Source organism: Sus scrofa, chromosome 14 (genome assembly GCF_054392235.1).
Source record: "Sus scrofa isolate SSC_HxYL_T2T_F1_AM1 chromosome 14, Sscrofa_HxYL_maternal_Yorkshire_Landrace_v2.0, whole genome shotgun sequence".
In the NCBI taxonomy this organism is placed as follows: domain Eukaryota; kingdom Metazoa; phylum Chordata; class Mammalia; order Artiodactyla; family Suidae; genus Sus; species Sus scrofa.
The window spans coordinates 97,113,124-97,132,409 of NC_139396.1; the positions used below are offsets into that span (position 1 = coordinate 97,113,124).

The following is a 19,286-nucleotide window of genomic DNA, read 5'->3' on the forward strand; positions in this document are numbered from 1 at the left end:
AATAAGTTATGTGAATGCTGTGAGGTTGAATGAGACAATGCAGGCAAAGAGATTAGGAGAGAGCTTGGCATGTAGAAAGCCTCAAAAATGTTAGCTTACACTTATGGCAGGGAAAAACTTCAAAATCACATCTCCTCTGGGAGATGGGTAGGGTGGACACTGGTGACTAAATGCCACCTCTCCACCCCATCCTCTAGAACCCCAGGCCAGAGCCCCAGGGCAGGTTGACCTCAGAGCCCCAGTGTCAGTTTCCTCCAGAACCCCCACCCCCACATCCTCCCAGGCCCCACTGCCAGCTTCCTCCAGACCCACCCCCAACCCCCAACTGCCCTACTCTGAGGCAGGAGGCTGTTCACACGTGCACCCCAAGGCAGCCTCTTCCATGTGACTTGGCCCAGATCAACACCAGGGGCCAAGGCTGGGAACCCAGGAATCTCTCACCCTTGAAGATAAAGAGACAGCCCCTTGCTGTTATTGAAAAGAAAAGAAATTCTGTTCAAACCCATCCCCCAAAGACAGCCCCAGCCTCAGAATCTGGGCTGGTCCAGGTCCCTCCAGGGCTCTTGAGACCTCTGTCCTGAGGGATGAGCCTGGCCCCCAGCTCCTTGTCTCCCCTCAGGGCACTTTCCATTCCAGCACTGGTCTCCTAGCTTTTAGGAAGTTAATCCAGCCCCCACAGTGATATCTTACATGGGACTGATTAAAACTCAAGAAAAATCTCTTGCATTTCTATACACTAACAACAAAAGATCAGAAAGAGAAATTAAGGAAATAATCCCATTTACCATCACATCAAAAAGAACAAAATACTTAGGAACCTATACTCTAAAAACCATAAAATGCTGATCAAAGAAATCAAAGGTGACACAGATGGAAGAACATACCCATGCTCTTGTATTGAAAGAATCAATATCATCAAAATGACTGCTGCCCAAGGCAATTTACAGAGTCAATGCAATTCCAATCAAATTATTAATGGCATTTTTCACAGAACTAGAACAAAAAAATTTTAAATGTGTATGGAAACACTAAATAAACAGCCAAAGCAATCTTGAGAAAGAAAAAGGGAGCTGGAAGAATCAGGCTCCCTGACTTCAGACTATACTACAAAACTACAGTAATCAAAACTACAAAAACAAATATAGATCAAGAGAACAGGATAAAAAGCCCAGAGATAAAATCACACACCTATTGTCAACAAATCTATGACAAAGGAAATAATAATATATGATGGAGAAAAGACAACCTCTTCAATAAGTGGTGCTGGGAAAACTGGACAGATGCATATCAAAGAATGAAATTGGAACATTCTCTAATACCTTACACAAAAATAAACTCAAAATAGATTAAACACCTAAATGTAAGGAGTTCCCATCATGGCTCAGGAGCAATGAACTTGACTAGTATCCATGAGCATGCAGGTTCAATCCCTGGCCTCACTCAGTGGGTTAAGGATCCAGCATTGCCATGAGCTGTGATGTAGGTTACAGACTCAGCCCAGATCCCAAGTTGCTATGGCTGTGGTGTAGGCTGGCAGCTGTAGCTCTGATTCGACCCCTAACCTGGGAACTTCCATATGCCATGAGTACAGCCCTAAAAAGACAAACAAAACAAAACAAAACAAAACAAAACAAAAAAGCCAACACCTAAATGTAAGATGGATACTATAAAACTCTCAAGAATATTCTCTGATGTAAATTGCAGCAATATCTTTTGGGATCTACATCGTAGGGTAATGAAAACAAAAACAAAAATAAACAAATGCAACCTAAGCAAACTTAAAGGCTTTTGCACAGCAAAGAAACCATAAACAAAACAAAAAGACAACCCACAGAATGGAAGAAAATATTTGTACATGAAGCAACTAAGAAGGGATGAATCCTCAAAATACACAAACACCTCACGTAGCTCAATATCAAAAAACAAACAACCCAATCCAAAAATGGGTAAAAGATCTAAATATACATTTCTCCAAAGAAGACAGATGGCCAAAAAGCAAATGAAAAGATGCTCAACACCACTAATTACTAGAGAAATGGAAATCAAAACTACAATGAGGTATCACCTCACACCAGTAAGAATGGCCATCATCAAAAAGTCCACAAATAAATGCTGGAGAGGGTTTGGAGAAAAGGGAACCCTCTTACACTATTGGTAGGAATGTAAATCGGTATAACCAGTATGGAAAACAGTTTGGAGGTTCCTTTAAAAACTAAATATAGGAGTTCCCATCATGGCTCAGTGGAAACAAATCTGACTAGTATCTATGAGGACACAGGTTCAATCCCTGGCTTCCCTCAGTGGGTTAAGGATCTGGCATTGCCATGAGCTCTGATGTAGGTAGCAGACATGGCTTGGATCTGGCATCACTGTGGTGTGGCATAGGCCGGCTGCTATAGCTCCAATAAAACCCCTAGCTTGGGAACCACCGTAGGTCCCGGGTGTGACCCTAAAAAGACAAAAAGCAAAAAACAAAAAACCCCTAAATACAGAACTATCTGTCCAGCAATCCCACTCCTTGGCATAATTCGAAAAGATACATCACCCCAATGTTCACTGCAGTACTATTTACAATAGCCAAGACATGGAAGCAGCCTAAATCACCATCCACCAATGAATGGATTGAGAAGATGTGGTACATATATGCAATGGAATATTACTTAGCCACAAAAAAATGAAATAACGCCATTTGCTGCAACAGGGATAAATCTAGAGATTATGAAGGAAGTCAAAGACAAATATCATATAATTACTTATATGTGTAATCTAATTTTAAAATGATACAAATGAACTTATTTACAAAACAGAAACACAGATCTCAAAAATCAAATTTATTCCTGCTGTATAACACTGGGAACTATATCTAGTCCCTTATGATGAAGCGTGATAATGTGAGAAAAAGAATGTATACACCTATGTGTGACTGGGTTACCTTGCTGTACAATAGAAAATTGACAAACGCTGTAAACCAGCTATGATGGAAGAATAAAAATCATTTTTTTAAAAAATCAAATTTATGGTTACCAATGGGGAAATGTAGGGGAAGGGATAAATTAGGAGTTTGGGATTAACATATACACACTACTGTATATAAAATAGATAACCAACAAGGACCTACTATATAGTACAGGGACTCTACTGAATATTCTATAATAATATATCTGAAAAAGAATGAAAAAAAAAGTATATATATGATTATATATATGATTCATTGTGCTGTAGACCTGAAGCACAACATTGTAAATCATCTATACTCCCAATAAATTTTTTTAAATGAGAAAAAATAACAAAAATATAACCCCCACACTAAAAGCACAGCTGTTATGCTGAAAGCCCTGTCCTCCAATCCAGTTTTTAATAATAACAGTAACAACCACTATCACGTATTGCGCTTTGTTGCAAGGACATTGACTAAATTCAATGTTCATGACCTTGGGGATAGGTATTGGTGTTATCCCCATTAAACAGATGGAAAAATTGAGTCACAGAGCATTAAGCCACTTGCCAAGCTGACAGAGACCAGAGAGAAGACTGTATAAAAGCCCCCAGCAGCCCCTCCTCACTGTGGCGGCTCTCTGTGCCCTCTTCCTCCTCAGGGACACATGTGGCCATCCTAGTGCCCAGGCCTTGCCTAGGAGTCTTTGCTCTTGGGGGGCGGGCACAGAGAGCCCCATGGCCAGAGCATTTGCCTCTGGCCACCTTCCTGTGTTTATCCTGAGGCCACCATCAGGACAAAGCCTCCCTGTCCTGTCCCAGGAAGTGGTAGGTTGTCAAGGACATGGGTTTAGAACCAGGGCTGATTATCATCACAACTGGATTTCCTAAGAGGTGAGGAAGTTGCCGTCATAGACTGTGTGCAGAGCGATGTCAACCTGGCCCCCTCTTCTGCTTCCAGCCTGGGCACATGGTTCCACCTGACAGTGTGCCATGTACAGACACATACACGCTTAGTTGCACATGAACACACCTCCAAACACATTCACACATGCACACAGGTGCACACAGGAAGCAAGGGAAAGCCAAAGGGGGCTGTCTTGAGTCTTTGGCCTTATGGGACTTTAACGTATCTGAAGCTGTTTGCAAAATGGTGGTGTATGTGTGCTTGTGTGTACGCGCTTGTGTATATGAAGTGCAGGCTTATGCAGGACAAAATTTGTAAGGCCGAGTAGTGCAAAATGAAATGTGGGCCCCCTTGTTCAAAAAGTATTAAGAATTTTGACGACGGCCATAGCAAAACATTAAACCAAGCATGGGGCCCATCTGAGCACAGGCCTCACACCCAGGAAAGGGGCTCCAAGCACATCGGGGGGGTTGTATGTTTATACTGCTGGCACTTCTCTGATTAGAAGGCTCGGGACTTTCATTTGAATCTCAAAGGGGTCCGTGAGTCTCTAAAGGTTAAGAACTATTTGGTAAGAGAAGGTCAGGGTCAGACAGGCCAGGGTATGGGTCCCAAGCACATCTTTTACTAGCTGTGGGACCTGGACCAAGTTCCTTAACCTCTCTGAGCTATTTTCTCATCTGCAAACTAAATCAGGGATATCATAAAGCCTCCCTCACAGGTTTAGTGTGATGATAGGGGTGATGGGATGAAGAGCTTAGCCCAGAGCCTGGCATGTGGGTTCCCAGGAAGTGGTTGTTAGTTAAGGACCTGTGAGTTCATTCTGTTTTGCTTGTTATGTTTGATGTCATATCCTTTCACCAGGTTGACTTCAGCAAGCTGTGCTTTCCATGGGTGTCCCCAGCAGGCCCAGCACAGAGCCTGGCAAGGACTCTTGGGGACATGAGCTGGTGTTTCTATGGACTGGCCTGGTGTCTTGGCCAGTCTTTCCCTAGGCCTTGGGCGAAAGGCTAACCTGACTGGTTTGGTCTGCAAAGCCTGGGCCATAAGGATACGTGACAAGTAGCAGCAACCAAGGGGGCCTTAGGGCTGTAGGATGAAATCTAAGTTGCACTTAAGAGGTCTGGGCTCCTCAAGAGGACATCATAGCTTTTAAGTCCAGTGTCACCCTGACACAACCACTTTCCAAAGTTAGGCAGGCAGGAGAGGGTTCTTAGGAAAGCTGGGGCCCAGTAGCCTTTGGTGGTCTGTATTCTCCCTCTAGTACCCACATGGTGACCCCCCAGGGGCCTCTGTGCTGCCTCAGCAATCGTCTCCTCCAGGCCCACCAGGGTTGCTATGGCCCAGTCATCCTCCACTCCTCTCCTCCAGCCTGGTGCCCGGCCCCTCCTCATCCTTTTTAGGGAGGAGACTCCTAGGGGAGAGGAGGAGGGAGCCCCCGGGTGGAGACCACCACGCCACCCCCTTGTAATCTGAGGGAAGTCTGCCGCCCCTCAGGATCTCCAAGGCTACATTTGTAATATGTGGGGAAGCATCTTCATTTTTGCCCTGGAGAAGCCGTCACCCATACACCGAAGGAGGCGTTTCGACATGAACGATGTGCATCTTTGTACTGATGAAAAGTGGAAGCAACCCAATGTCCATCCAGAGGGGAGCGGAAAATAAACGGCAGTTAGTCATATTATAACCTTATCCAGCAGATCTTAAAAGAAAGTGGGCTGACACAGAAAGGTGTCCAGAATGTATTTTTAAGAGAAAAATGAAAATTGTAATATATACAGTGTAAATCATTTCTGTAAAAATAAACTATAGGAGTTCCCATCGTGGCGCAGTGGTTAACGAATCTGACTAGGAACCATGAGGTTGCGGGTTTGATTCCTGGCCTCGCTCAGTGGGTTAAGGATCCGGCGTTACCATGAGCTGTGGTGTAGGTCATAGACGCGGCTCGAATCTGGCGTTGCTGTGGCTGTGGTGCAGGCTGGCAGCTGTAGCTCCGATTCGACCCCTAGCCTGGGAACCTCCATATGCTGTGGGTGCAGCCCTAAAAAGAAACAAACAAAAACACTATATATTCTCTAAATATATCGATGCACACAGAAAGGTCTGGAAAGATCATAGAGGTTGCCTCTGAGAAGGGAGGGGGCTGCAGAGGGGTGAAGAAGTCCACCCCTCTGGAGCCCTTGCCCCAGGTCCTGCAAGCCTGTCGCAGACTCTGCTGGGATGGAATTCCTAACCCAAGGGAAGAGGCGCGCTGCACGGCTGGCATCTTGGGTGGGAATTCTGAGTAGCTTGTGAATGACCAGCCTCCTATCCGCTGATAGTAAAACAGTTCCAAGCACTATTTATTAACTCCCCACCAAGGGCCAAGCATGGCCTGACACCCACCCCCCAGCACCAAGGTGCGTGTTAGAATCAGGCAGGGGCTGCCAAGAACTGTGGCGGAGCTGAGATTTTCCTCTGCTTGCAAGCCAGCACGCAGCCTGCCAGTGCCATGGATGCTGGCAGATGACTTGTGGGACAGAGACGAAGGACCCAGTACATAAAACAGGTGACACAAGCTCCAAGTTTGTCCTGGTTCCCTTTGCTCCCTTGTCTCATGGGCCAAGAGGGTGGCGAGCCCGGGGGAACGCTGGGCCCACAGAAGGTTTGTGTCACAACTGAGGAACCCTGGGAAGAGGAAACCCCCTATTCTTATAAAGTGACTTCTAGCAAATCTGCCCCGTCTTTGTCCTAGAGGGAGACACTGGTTTTATTCTCCTGGAAAGCAAATAAATCTGCCCTCTGCCCTCTACCTGCCAAGGCTGTTGGCTAAACCAACATCCTCAAAAAGACAGTCCAGAACAAATCTGTCACGCAACTCCAGAAATTCCAGAGGCCCTTTGGAGAACTGTCTCCTAACACAGACAGCCTGAGGTGAGGTCCCTTCCACAAGGTCACCCAACTAGGACAGAGCAGAGCTTTGCTTACACCACCTAATCTGACTGACTCCAAAGCCCCTGGCTTTCTCCTCTTTGTCTCCAAAATGAGCTGCTGGGTCTGCGTGAGAAGCAAAGAAACAGCGGCAATACCGCTTCAGAGGGCAAATCCGCTCGGAGTTCCCAACAACGACCTACAGAAGAACTGTGGGAACAGAGCCTGTCTGTGGCCTGGGGACCAAGTGCTGCCCACACGCTCCTGAGCTGACTCCCCCCGAAGGAGCTGAGAAGAGAAAATTCCTCTCGTGCTGCCCCTGAGTGAGGTCACAGAGGAGCTGGAAATAAGGACTGAGCTCCTGGAGGCCGGATCAATGCTCTTTTCTTTTGCAGAAGGAAAGTAATGTCACGCCATTCCATATTTATTTAAATGTGAAATTTATTTATGGAGCAGAAAGAGTTGGTGTTGGCTTTCAACGCCCAACCAGGAAATGGTCTGGGCTTGTTTTTGTCTCCTCAAGCACCCTGTCCCCCGGTGACCTAATCTGATTTTTCAGACTCGAAGGCTGGATCCTGTGCCCTGGTTCACAGGCCTCCCCTGACTCACCTTCTAGTTAAAGGAGCCACTCCTCCCCGCCTGAGGATGCACAAAGGGAGGCCAGTCTATCCGAGGGGTCCCCTCTATTGCTTACTGTCCTCATCTGTAAAATGGGAACACACTTCTGCCTCACACCTCTCATCAACAAAAAGTAACTGATGGTAATAACAACAACAATAATAATAGCTTCGAATTTGATAAGTTGCTAGTACATGCATCAATGAGATATTAGGATTCTTTTCTTTTTCCCCTGTGCTTTTTTTTTAGGGCTGCACCTGCAGCATGTGGAAGTTCCCAAGCTGGGGTAGAATCGGAGCTATGCTGCGGCTCACACCACAGCCACAGCAACATCAGATCTGAGCTGCATCTGTGACTTACACCATGGCTCATGGCAACACTGGATCCTTAACCCACTGAGCGAGGCCAGGGATGGAACGTACATCCTCATGGATCCTAGTCAGGTTTGATTCCACAGCACGACAACGAGAACTCCCAAGTATTAGGATTCTTCTTTACAGATGGGGAAACTGGAGCCAGGGACATGGCAGGACTGGCCACTGTCACACAGACACCCTTGATGGTCTGCCTCCTGTTCCCTTGCCCCACTCCAATTCCTCCTGGCCACCAAGGAAGATGAGTCCCCGGCATCTGCTCCTTTGAGCTCTGTCTGAAGTTGCGCAAGGTTTACCTCCTCAGAGGCTTGGGCAGGGCAGGGGCAGGGGCGGGGGTCTTGTCCTGCAGACGGCCAGGAGCTCCCTTGCCCAGGAGCTGCTATATGAGGAGCACTGAGCTGTTAACATTGTTTATCTCATCTTCACTTCATGGCAGCCTCAAGAGAAAGAGCTTTCGTTCCATTTGCAAGTGGGGAAACTGAACCTCTGAAAGTCTTGCACGGCCTATCTCATGACTGGTAGGGACCCGGACAAAGGTCCCACTCTGCAGATCTTCTTTTTTTGTCCCCACCCCATAAAACAATGTGATAAGGCCTCAGTTTCCCCATCTGCTGCATGGGGGCAAGACCTGACTCCTTGCCATCTGATATCCTGGGGGATTTCTATGTTCCCTTTAGTTTGACTCTGTGCTAGTATTTTTGGAAAGACCCAGAGATGATCGGGGCCCTGCCAGAAGTCGACCAATAAGCCACAAAGGGGCCAGACGAGGTCTAAGCTCCCCGCCTTTGGACCAGGGCTCCGTCACCCACACCTCCATGACCCAGGTCTCTGCAGGGCGGTGCTGGTGGTGGGTGGGCCGAGGCCCTGTCTCAGGGAGGGGGCTGAGGGGTTAAGTCCAAATAAGCTCCTATGGCAGACAGGGAAATTACAGGGTGAGGTGGTGGTGGAGAGGCCAGGGTGGAGCTGGAGGACGGAAGAGCACGGATGAGCAGGACTGATGCCCACACTTTCCTGCTCATGGGCAGCTGTGGAGACAGACACCTGCAGCCAGGTGTGCCTGGGGCCCCCACCTCAGGAAAATCCCACCTGAGCTGAGGCTGGCAGGTGTGGGACGGGGCTGACCCGGGGTGGGGGTGGGGTCCCTCACCACCATCCCCATCGTGGCAGGATGGTGAGCCATGGTCCTGCCAACTAAAAAAAGTCACCAACCACCTGGTTCCATAAGAATTAAGTCATGAGCCACTGCAGTCACTGAACTTCAAAACAGGAACGAGGCACTCTATGCTCTGGGAAAACTGACAGAATAGGCCTCCAGACAGTTAGATATTTTTAGGAGAAATTTTTGTGCACCTGAATTTTTGCATGGTCCCATACTTAGAAAAGCAGGAGAAGCATTCCCTGGGAGAGCTGGTCCTCACGACCAGCGGCAGATTCTACTGAGGTTCGTGCTTGGCTGCACGTCCTCCCCTTACGAAGATCACGTATCTGCTGCCCTCCTCCCCTGCTGCTCAGCGCAGTTCCCCAGGGCTCTCTGAGAGGCTGTCTCCCGGGCTGGAGGCCTCAGGAAGTTCTGAGCTCTCATGCTGTGCATTTTGATTTGGCAATGGTCCCCTCTGCCTGAAAGTTTTCTATCCCTTCACCCCTCGGGTCTCAGTTTGAAGCCTCCTTCTCAGGAAAGCCTGACCTGACCTGCGTGTGCAGCACAGCCCCAGCCCCACTCCATCTGCTGGGTGTTCATGCTGGTGACTGTGGGTTATCTGCTTGGTTTCAGATTCATCGTCCTGGACCAACACCTGTGCGCCCCTCAGTCTAGACCCCATCTGGCTCTACTTCACTTCTGTCGTCCAGTATCCAGCAAAGGCTGACGGGGCCCAGAATTTTCATCCCGATGCACCTGCCCATCCAGTGGGCATGGGTGAGGAACTCATCCTGTGGTTCCAAAGGGCAGCAGAAAAGCAAAGCAGAGAACCTCTACGGAGGCCTGGGGCCCGGGTTGTAAGAGAGCCCATGTGGGGCTAGATACCACTCCCCGGAGCCTCCAAGGTTGGCGAAACTGACTCCAGCAGCTCCCAACCTTGCTCGGCCACAGATAGGGTGGAGGACGGTCCCTTGAGGGGAAGAATGCAGGTGACGAATAGCTCTTTCCACCTGATGCCATGGTGGCAAGGCAGCTCACCTGATTATCGCACCCAGCCAAGTGTTGGGGGACTCTCAGAATTCTCCCTGGAAACTTGGGGGTTCCTGCAAGGAGGAGGAGCTATGTCTGGTGACCCAGGAGCCTACATAGAGCTCTCAGGAGAGCTTGCCCTGTGTCTCCAAGGGTTTGAGGTGCTGGAGAATGGAGAAATGGACTTCTGAAGACAAGAGCCTTGGCAGGTGCCAAAGATATGTGGTTAGAAGCAGGGCCTGGACCAACATGAAAACGAGGGGCCCTTGTTCAAAGCTTACTAAGCACAGTCATCAACGATGACAGCATGTCGACCCCACACTTTGATGTGATGTGATGAGCTCTGTGCCTCCCGCTCCCCCAACTCCCTGGGGACCACCACCCCAGAGGCATCTATCAGGCAGAAATTGAGAAGAGGAAAGCCAGTGGCCAATACAAATTTAGAAAGATACTCGGTCTCATCAGAGTTCAGGAAAAAGCAAATTAAATCCACAATGAAGGGCTAATTTTCATCTGCAAATAGGCAAGAATTTCCAACATCAAACAGCAACAGCCAGGGGCTCTGAGGGTGCCTGGGCCAGGGAGTGGCGCTCTGCTGTGAGTATGCCGCAGCACTCTTTTCAGAAAGCGATCTGATGTTTTCTTCGAAAATATGAAACACACAAGTTTCCTTTACGAATAGAAGCACCCACCAAAAGGATAATTAGAACCAAGCGTTTTGGCAATATTATTTAAAAGAGTGAAAAAGAAAAAAACCACCTGGGTATTTGAATAACCATTTCTCTATAAGAGAAATGACTGAATAAACATGGGTAGATTCCTGCTGTTGCATGTTAGGCGTTGGTGGAAAAGAATGGATTAGGCAGAGCTCCACTGTCTGGAGGGCGGTGCACATCCTGCTAAATTTAGAAAGCATGTTGCGGAGTTGGGACCTTATGGGAACTGCAGGCAGGATGCTCCCACGTGCACACACATTACAGGGCATTCAGTGTCCCTTGTGCCTTCAAGTCCCACCAATCTCGCCCCCTCACTGTCAAAAAAAGAACAACAGAAAAGCCTTAATACGTTTCCAAATACTCCATGCTAAAAACCACTGGGAGGGTGAGGCCTAGTGTTTCTTTTTTCTTTTTTCTTTTTTGGCCACCCCAAAGCACATGGAGTTCTGGGGCCAGGGATCAGATCCGAGCCGCCTTTGCCACCCAAGCTGCAGCTGCAGCAATGCCAGATCCTTAACCCGTTGCGCCGGGCTGGGGATCTAACCTGTGTTCCAGCGCTCCCAAGACGCTGCTCATCAGGTGGTGCCACAGGGGGAACTCCCCGGTGTTCATTTTTAACAAACAACAGCAAAACCCCAGCTGCACAGATGTTTGCACGGGCTCAGGAAGACTTGGGGAGGTGCGGAAGGGCCCCAAGGTGGATGCGGGAATGGGGAAGGGGGTGGGAGAAGATCCCCAAGCCCGGTTCTATCTTTGTGTGAATTCACCAGGCCAGTGAGCCCACATCGTTCTTGCAATTACCAAAATTAACAAGGAGAAAAACTTTTTAAGAGAAAAATGATGAAAGAAAAAACAACAAAATGGAAAACAAAGCCCCTAACCCCTGGCGCTACATACACTGCATACAGTCCCTGTTGTCCCCCCTCCCCCCCAGTGCAGCAGCTTGGGGGTGTGGACAGGGAATGCTGCCCTTCATTCCAGTTCTAAGAGGATCAAGCCAGCAGCCACCGCAGCTACCCACTGATGTGCACCCTGGGGATGGAGAAACTCAGGAAGCCTTCCGTGCTTTGGATCCTGGCCCAAGATAGTAGAGACGCACACCTAAGGGACCATTTCAATGATGCATCTTCCCAAACAGAGAAAAGCATTACAATAGCCAACTTGATGGAGTTCCTGTCATGGTGCAGCGGAAACAAATCCGACTAGGAACCATGAGGTTGTAGGTTCGATCCCTGACCTTGCTCCATGGGTTAAGGATCTGGCATTGCCGTGAGCTGTGGTGTAGTCACGGACATGGCTCAGATCTGGCATGGCTGTGGCTATGGCTGTGGTGTAGGCTGGCAGCTGAAGCTCCAATTCAACCCCTAGCCTGGGAACCTCCATATGCTACAGGTGCGGCCCTAAAAGGACAAAATAAAAAAAAAGGGCAACAAATAAATAAATATTTCTAAAAAATAAAATAAAATAAAATAGTCAACTTGAGATGTCTGTTCTTTGTCATTAGCAGTCATCTTTTGATGCTCAACTGTATTCTCACACCTCCCCCCCGCCAACTGCATTCTCTCTTCATCTTCAGAGCATTTCCTCAGAGCTTTCTGAGAAGCTGTCGCCCAGGATGTAGTCCTCAGTAAGATCACCAAATTAAACCAATCTGGCCCCTTTTAGGCTGTGCGTCTTTCTTTAGTAGACAGAGGTGACCTGGTATCAGCACCTGCCAGCCACCTCCCTGGCCACATGGCACTGGCAACCCCCTTCCAGTCCAGCAGCTGTCCTCTGCCCACCACAAAGGCCTCTTTCTCTGCTGGCTGTTTTCTTTGGGCCCTGCTCACCTCCATGGGCAACCCCTGGCTGCTGCTGGTGGCACCAGAACAGGCCCCTGCCTGGCCTCGAAGGCTTGCTTTATAGACATAAAGACCTGTCGGCTGGTGCACCCAGGCCCTTGGAAGCCAGCTGTTACCACTCTCCTACCAAATTCCCGCCCCACTCCCCACAACGCCGGCTCCAGGAGGGAACACACAGCTCCTGTTCTTCGCCCACAACATTAATCACTGCTCCTTGGGCGAGGTGGCGAGGCCAGGTCCCCCACAGTCTGCATCACAGGCATCCCTGACACTCTGTTGGCTGGTCACCTCACCCAGAGCCTCGCCTCCACTTGGCCCTCTCCAAGGCCTGAGGGAGGCTGAACCGGGGCCCCTGGCTGCACCCCAAGGCCATGGCAGGGGGAGGTTCCAATGCTGTATATTTCTCATTTTTAAAACATGCAATGTATTGAGACATGTTGTGTCTTGTTCCAAAAATATAAAACAACCACAAGGACACATCAGATGCAACCAGTATAAATTAAGACCAAGACAAGATGCTCACAATAATCTTGCTAGAGCAATTTTTAGTATAATTTATAATACTGAAAACTTAGAAACCACTTAATGTCCAAACATAGGAGACTGGTTAGGTAAGTTAAAATATAGCCACACAGTAGAATAGTATGCAGTCATAAAAATTGAAATTATAGCTATATAACCCAATTTACTTATAAATAGTTTATTTATTTATAGAACCTAATGCTAAATTTGTATGTCTATAGGCCTGAGGGTATTTTTTTTTTCTTTTTAGGGCCACACCTGTGGCATATGGACACTCCCAGGCTAGAGGTGGAATTGGAACTACAGCTGTTGGCCTACACCACAGCCACAGCAACTCGGGATCTGAGCCGCATTTTCAACCTATACCACAGTTCATGGCAATGCCAGATCCTTAACCCACGGAGCAAGGCCAGGGATTGAACACACACCCTCATGGATACCAGTTGGGTTTGCTACAATGGGAATTTCACTTAAGGGCATTTTTATAGGAAAAATACTAGAAGTCTCATGAGCTTCTTGAAATGACTGTGGCTCCCAAGAAATTAAGAGTCACCATCCTGTAGAAGGGCATGTAATGCCATGTCTAGATAATTATGTTGTATATAAACTTCCACGTTACAAAGTCCCCTGCTACCTAGCCAGCACCTCAGGGGTCTGCCAATATAGGTGGTCTGGCTAAGGGAATGCCCTGCAGCCCCGCTTGGCTCACCCTTTTCAGGAAAGGAGCTGACTCATTCCCTCACAGTGGGATAGGGTGACATGGGGTCAGAAACTCTCTGTTTACCTCTCACGAGGAGAGGCAGCAACACATTCCAAAGAGTCAGCCACTAATGGTGGACTTCCTGGCACAAGTAGCAGGATATTTGGGGTGACTGAAATCAGAACACACAGAAAGCTATTCACTCTACCCAAAGCTAGGAGCCTCCTCCCCCCACCTCCCACAGTCACAGCATGCAGAAGTTCCCCCGGCCAGGGATCGAACCCATGCCACAGCAGTGATTTGAGCTACAGCAGTGACAATGCCAGATCCTTAACCCACTGAACCACCAGGGAACTCCTAGGAGCTTCTTACTACCCCTTTCGAGGGGAGGATCCCCAGAATACATTCTAGATTGCTCTGGTTATCCATTGCTGAGTTGCTTAGCGGCCCAAAGCAACAGCAATCATTTGGTTATTTCTCATGGTTTCTGGGGGCCAGGAAATCAAGGGTGGGCTCAGTTGTGCGGTTCTGGCTCAGCCACAGACGGTTGAGCCCTGTATATCTGACATAGACACCCTTAGCCAATCTTTCATCTACACAAAATTCAGCCATTTCCTGCCTCAGCTGACCCACCGACACTGTGAGCTATAGAGGCACTGAGTGTCAGCCAAGAGATGGACTTCAGCAGTGGCTGAGTTTGGAGCAATTATCTGAACGTACTGTTGAGTTCTACCCATATTATCTGATGAAAAAAAAAAATAAGTGGAAAACAGGAAAGCAAACTTATTGATGGGAATGAAAAAGGTATGGGCTCCACCCCAGGATAGGTGAAGCTCAGATGGAGTCAAGAGGGGCCCCAATGGCCTGAGTTAGATGGTGATCAGTCTTGAGTGAGTTGGCCATGAATTTCTCGTGAAGATAAAGAACAACAGCACATGATCCAGCAATCCCACTCTTGGGCATGTATCCAGGCAAAACTTTCCTGAAAAAAGACACATGCACCTGCATGTTCATTGCAGCACTATTCACAATAGCCAAGAGCTGGAAACAACCCAAATGTCCATCGACAGACGACTGGATTAGGAAGATGTGGTATATGCACACAATGGAATACTACTCAGCCATAAAAAAGAACAAAATAATGCCACTTGCAGCAACATGGATGGAACTAGAGACTCTCATACTGAGTGAAATAAGTCAGAAAGAGAAAGACAAATACTGTATGATATCATTCATATCTGGTATCTAATATACAGCACAAATGAACCTTTCCACAGAAAAGAAAATCACGGACTTGGAGAATAGACTTGTGGTTGCGCGGGGGGAGGGGGAGGGATTGGGAGCTTGGGGTCAATGGATGCAAACTATTGCTCATGGAATGGATTTACAATGAGATCCTGCTGTGTAGCACTGAGAACTCTGTCTAGATACTTGCAACGCAGCACGACAATAGGAGAAAAAATTATGTATACATGTATGTGTAACTGGGTCCCCATGCTATACAGTGGGGGAAAAAAAGTGTGCTTGGGGGAAATAACAATAAAAAATAAAAAAAAAAAAAAGACCAGCAGCAAAGGAACAAAATAGAAGAATGTACACTACTAAAGTATTTTGGACGAAATGACACAATGTCTGGGATTTGCTTTGACATGTTCCAGCAAATGAAAGAACAAAAACTACATATCAGGTGGGGGGGGGGGGTGCAGCTGGCAGATTGGTTATGAGTTGCTAATAGTTGAAGCATGGAGGTTCATTATATATGTATATGTTCATTTTTATGACTGCTTAACACTTCCGTAATAAAAAGTAAATACAAATTTATCTTTTTTTTTTTTTAAGAGCCACACCTGCAGCATATAGGAGCTCCCAGCCTAGGGGTTGGAACGGAGCTACAGATGCAGACCCACACCACAGCCACAGCAACTAGGGATCCAAGGCGCATCTGCAACCTATGCTACAACTTCCAGCAATGCCTGATCCTTAACCCACTGAGTGAGGCCACAGATCAAACCTGCTTTCTCATAGACACTATGTCAGGTTCTTAACCTTCTGTGCCACAATGGGAACTCTGATATAAATTTATATTAAATATTACAAACACATGCTTAAGCACTGCATCTAAAAGTCAAACTGTGGGAGTTCCTGTCATGGCACAGGGGAAATGAATCCGACTAGGAACCATGAGGTTGCAGGTTCGATCCCTCGGCTCACTCAGTGGGTTAAGGATCCGGCGTTGCTGTGAGCTGTGGTGTAGGTCACAGATGTGGCTCGGATCTGGTGTTCCTGAGGCTGTGGTGTAGGCCAGCAGCTACAGCTCCAATTAGACCCCTAGCCTGGGAACCTCCATATGCCACAAGTGTGGCCCTAAAAAGACAAAAATACAAAAAATAAATAAATGAAAGTCAAACTGTGATTAGGTGTAACTAAATTCCTGGAAATGTCCCCTCTCCATAACTACTGTACACTTATGATTTTTTAATAAGATCAGAGTCATATTTTTGCAGAAGTCGGTAACTATCCGTACTGATGTACTTAATTCCATTGCGCAGAATGGAAACAATGCGGAATTTTCCTTTCAGGAGAAGTGTATTATATATGTGCAACAATAACAAAAGTAACCTTCAAGAGCTCTGAATTCAGAACTCTTGAAGCAATTAGGAAATATTAATTAACAGAGATAGCCATCGTTGGCAGTGGGAGCAAGAATATTCTGTATGGTTTGAATTTCTTTTTGCTGTATGTCAAACTCTTTTTAACTTATTTATTTAGAATAAGAAAAAGATATTGAACAGGGACTACTGGCTATTTCTCTCTTTTCCTTTACTATTTTTGAACTCCTTTTGTCTGCCTAAGAAGTAGGTATCACTAGCAGACAAGAGATAGCAAGCGTCAGAGATAAAGAGAAAATGATGGAAAAGTTTAAAATGTAATGAACTCTGGTCATTAGCTTAATCTCACTTCTCCACTTTGCCCGCCTCCACCCACCACCTCCACCCACCACCTCCAACCTGAAAAATACCCATTGTTAGATTTCAGTCGCCTGGCGGGCTCCCAGGCCTGCCTAATGCAATGACCAGTACGCCACCTGGTGGATTCTTGCAGAAGTGCACAAGCCGTGGTTTTTTTTTTTCTGAGCTCACAGAAGCCAAGTGGTTAGTTTCCACTGGGGGCCATAAGCCGATGCTTCACAGGCCAAATCTGACTCACAGACGTACTGTCTATAAATGTATAGATATACGGATCACAATGCTTTTAAGGTTTTGAATATGTTGCCGACATTTAAAAATCTGGGAGTTCCCATCGTGGCTCAGAGGGTTAAGAACCCGATGTAGTGGTCTGTTAGGACATGGAATCAATCTCTGACCTAGCTCAGTGGGATAAGGATCCAGTGTTGCCGCAAGCTGTGACGCAGGCCTGCAGCTATAGCTCCAATTTGACCCTTAGCCCAGGAACTTTCACATGCTGCAGATTCGGTCCTAAAAAGAAAACAAAAATCTGGATGCTTTACATACAAAGTCTGATCTCTGGCTTGTTTTGAACACCAGATCTGGGGATGCCTGGGGCTGAGGCGTGTTCTTTCCAGTTACTTGTGTGGCCTCAGCTGCAGCCACTTTGGTGGGTGTTAGTTTATCCTACACAGGCTCCTTGTAGTGTGTCGAACAGCATCTGCCAAATTCACAGGTCCACTCAGAACCTCAAATAAGTGCCCTTATTTGGAAACAGGGTTTTTGTGGATGTTACTGAGTTAAGAATCATGAGATGAAATTATCCTAAATCCAGTGACTAATGTCTTTACAAGGAGAGGACACAGAGACACAGGAGCGCTGTGCTACAAGCCAAGGCTCACCAGCAACCACCAGAAGCTGGGACAGGGGCACCCAAAGGATTCTTCCTCGGCGCCTCCAGAGGTAACGACCCCACTGACACATTAACGTTGCATTTTTGGCCTCCAGAACTGTGGGAACTGTGGGAGACCAAATTACTGTTGTTTAAAGCTATTCAGTGTGTGGTAATTTGTTCCAGCAGCCCTAGTTAACTAATATACAACCCCCACGAGGTTTCACCTTTACAGCAACCCCTAAACATGCTTCTCCTCTAAAACCTCCAGGGATGAGGAGCTCACGACCTGTGGGATGGACTAATTGTTGGAAAGCCTTTTTGCTAAATCGATACCTAATACAAACGACATAAAATCAGGCTAAAGTCTATAAAGAGAGGGAAACCAAAACTTCTACAGGGACGGATCCTTGCTGCTTGTGGGCTCAGGAAGGTTTCATAGAAGAGGCAGCCCTTGAACTGGGCCTGAAAGGATGGGTCTGATCAAAACAAGCAGGAACAGGTGCCCTGGTGGCCATGTTCCAAGTGACAGAAAGTGAAAGGCCCAGAAGTAGGAAAAGTGTTTGCCATGTACATGTTCATTCATTCATTCATGCTATGAATATTTATTTGTGGAGCAGCAAGTAGTGAGCTTAATTGGAAAGAAGGTGCATGGCTGGGTAAGGTCAGAAAAATGAAATTAACAATCAAGGGTCTATACCTTTAAAAGTCCTGGGCTCCCCAAGGGAGCTAAGTAAAATATGTGACATTAAGCCACATCCCTGGGTTTTCCTTTCAGGCTAAACTATGATGGAGAGGACTGCTGTTTCGTATCTTTCCAGGAAGCTTCCCTATGTCCCTTTCCCGGGTCACAGACCGTATTCAGGCCATAAGGGTGGTTTCAGGATGCAGGCTGGCCAATCACAGCACCCCACTCACCTGGCACCAGTGATGGGTCCAGTTGGAATCCTTCCTTGGGACTAAAGTATAGACTCTGGGAGCAAGCTGCTCTCTCCGCTGGGGCGGCAAGTTCTCTGCCACATGGAGAACAGCCATCAAGAGAATGAGGCCAACAGGTGAGAAGAAACAGAGTCAAGTGTTGATGAGAGATGAGCAGCACCGGGAGAGCCTTGGGGCAGGACCCCACAGTAGCTAGACCTGACACCCTGGTTCCTACACTATTTTCTTTTCTTTTCTTTTTTTAAGGCCACACCCTCGGCATATGGAGGTTCCCAGGCTAGGGGTCGAATAGGAGCTAGAGCTGCAGGCCTACGCCACAGCCACAGCAACACCAGATCTGAGCCACGTCTGTAACCTACACCACAGCTCACGTCAACGCCGCATCCTTAACCCACTGAGTGAGACCAGGGATCAAACCCGCAACCTCATGGTTCCTTGTCAGATTCGGTTCCACTGTGCCACGACGGGAACTCCCTCCTACACTATTTTCTTCAAGAGCTGCCCCAATATCCTCCCCCTCCATGAGGGCCAGTAAATTCCTTCTCTGCCTAGGAGGTGGGTTTCTACTGCTTGCACCTGAGGGTCCTGGCTGAAGTGATTCCATTTCCACACTCCCACCCCCACTGACCAAGCAGCCAATGGGAGCAAAGGAGGGTGTTTCCCACCCAGGCCAGCAGCCCTCCCACCAGGAGAGGAGATCCCTTTCTGGTGAGCAAGGGAGCACTCAGCGCTGTTAGACTAACACTGTAAAAGCACAGGAGTGTGACTCCCAAGTAAAATCCAAGTAAAAGGCAGATAACAGTTAATGAAAGCCTCCCTGT

At 47.5% G+C, this 19,286-nt stretch overlaps 1 long non-coding RNA gene across 1 annotated transcript in view; it reads right to left on the reverse strand.

The window, feature by feature from the left end:
• The window catches only part of LOC110256608 (uncharacterized), a 131,738-nt gene that overhangs the window by 107,736 nt on the left and 4,716 nt on the right, over positions 1 to 19,286 (reverse strand). Inside the window, exon 3 of the long non-coding RNA XR_014828125.1 lies at positions 18,445 to 18,742. This is a non-coding gene — a long non-coding RNA (uncharacterized LOC110256608). The remainder of the gene's footprint in view (positions 1 to 18,444; positions 18,743 to 19,286) is intronic.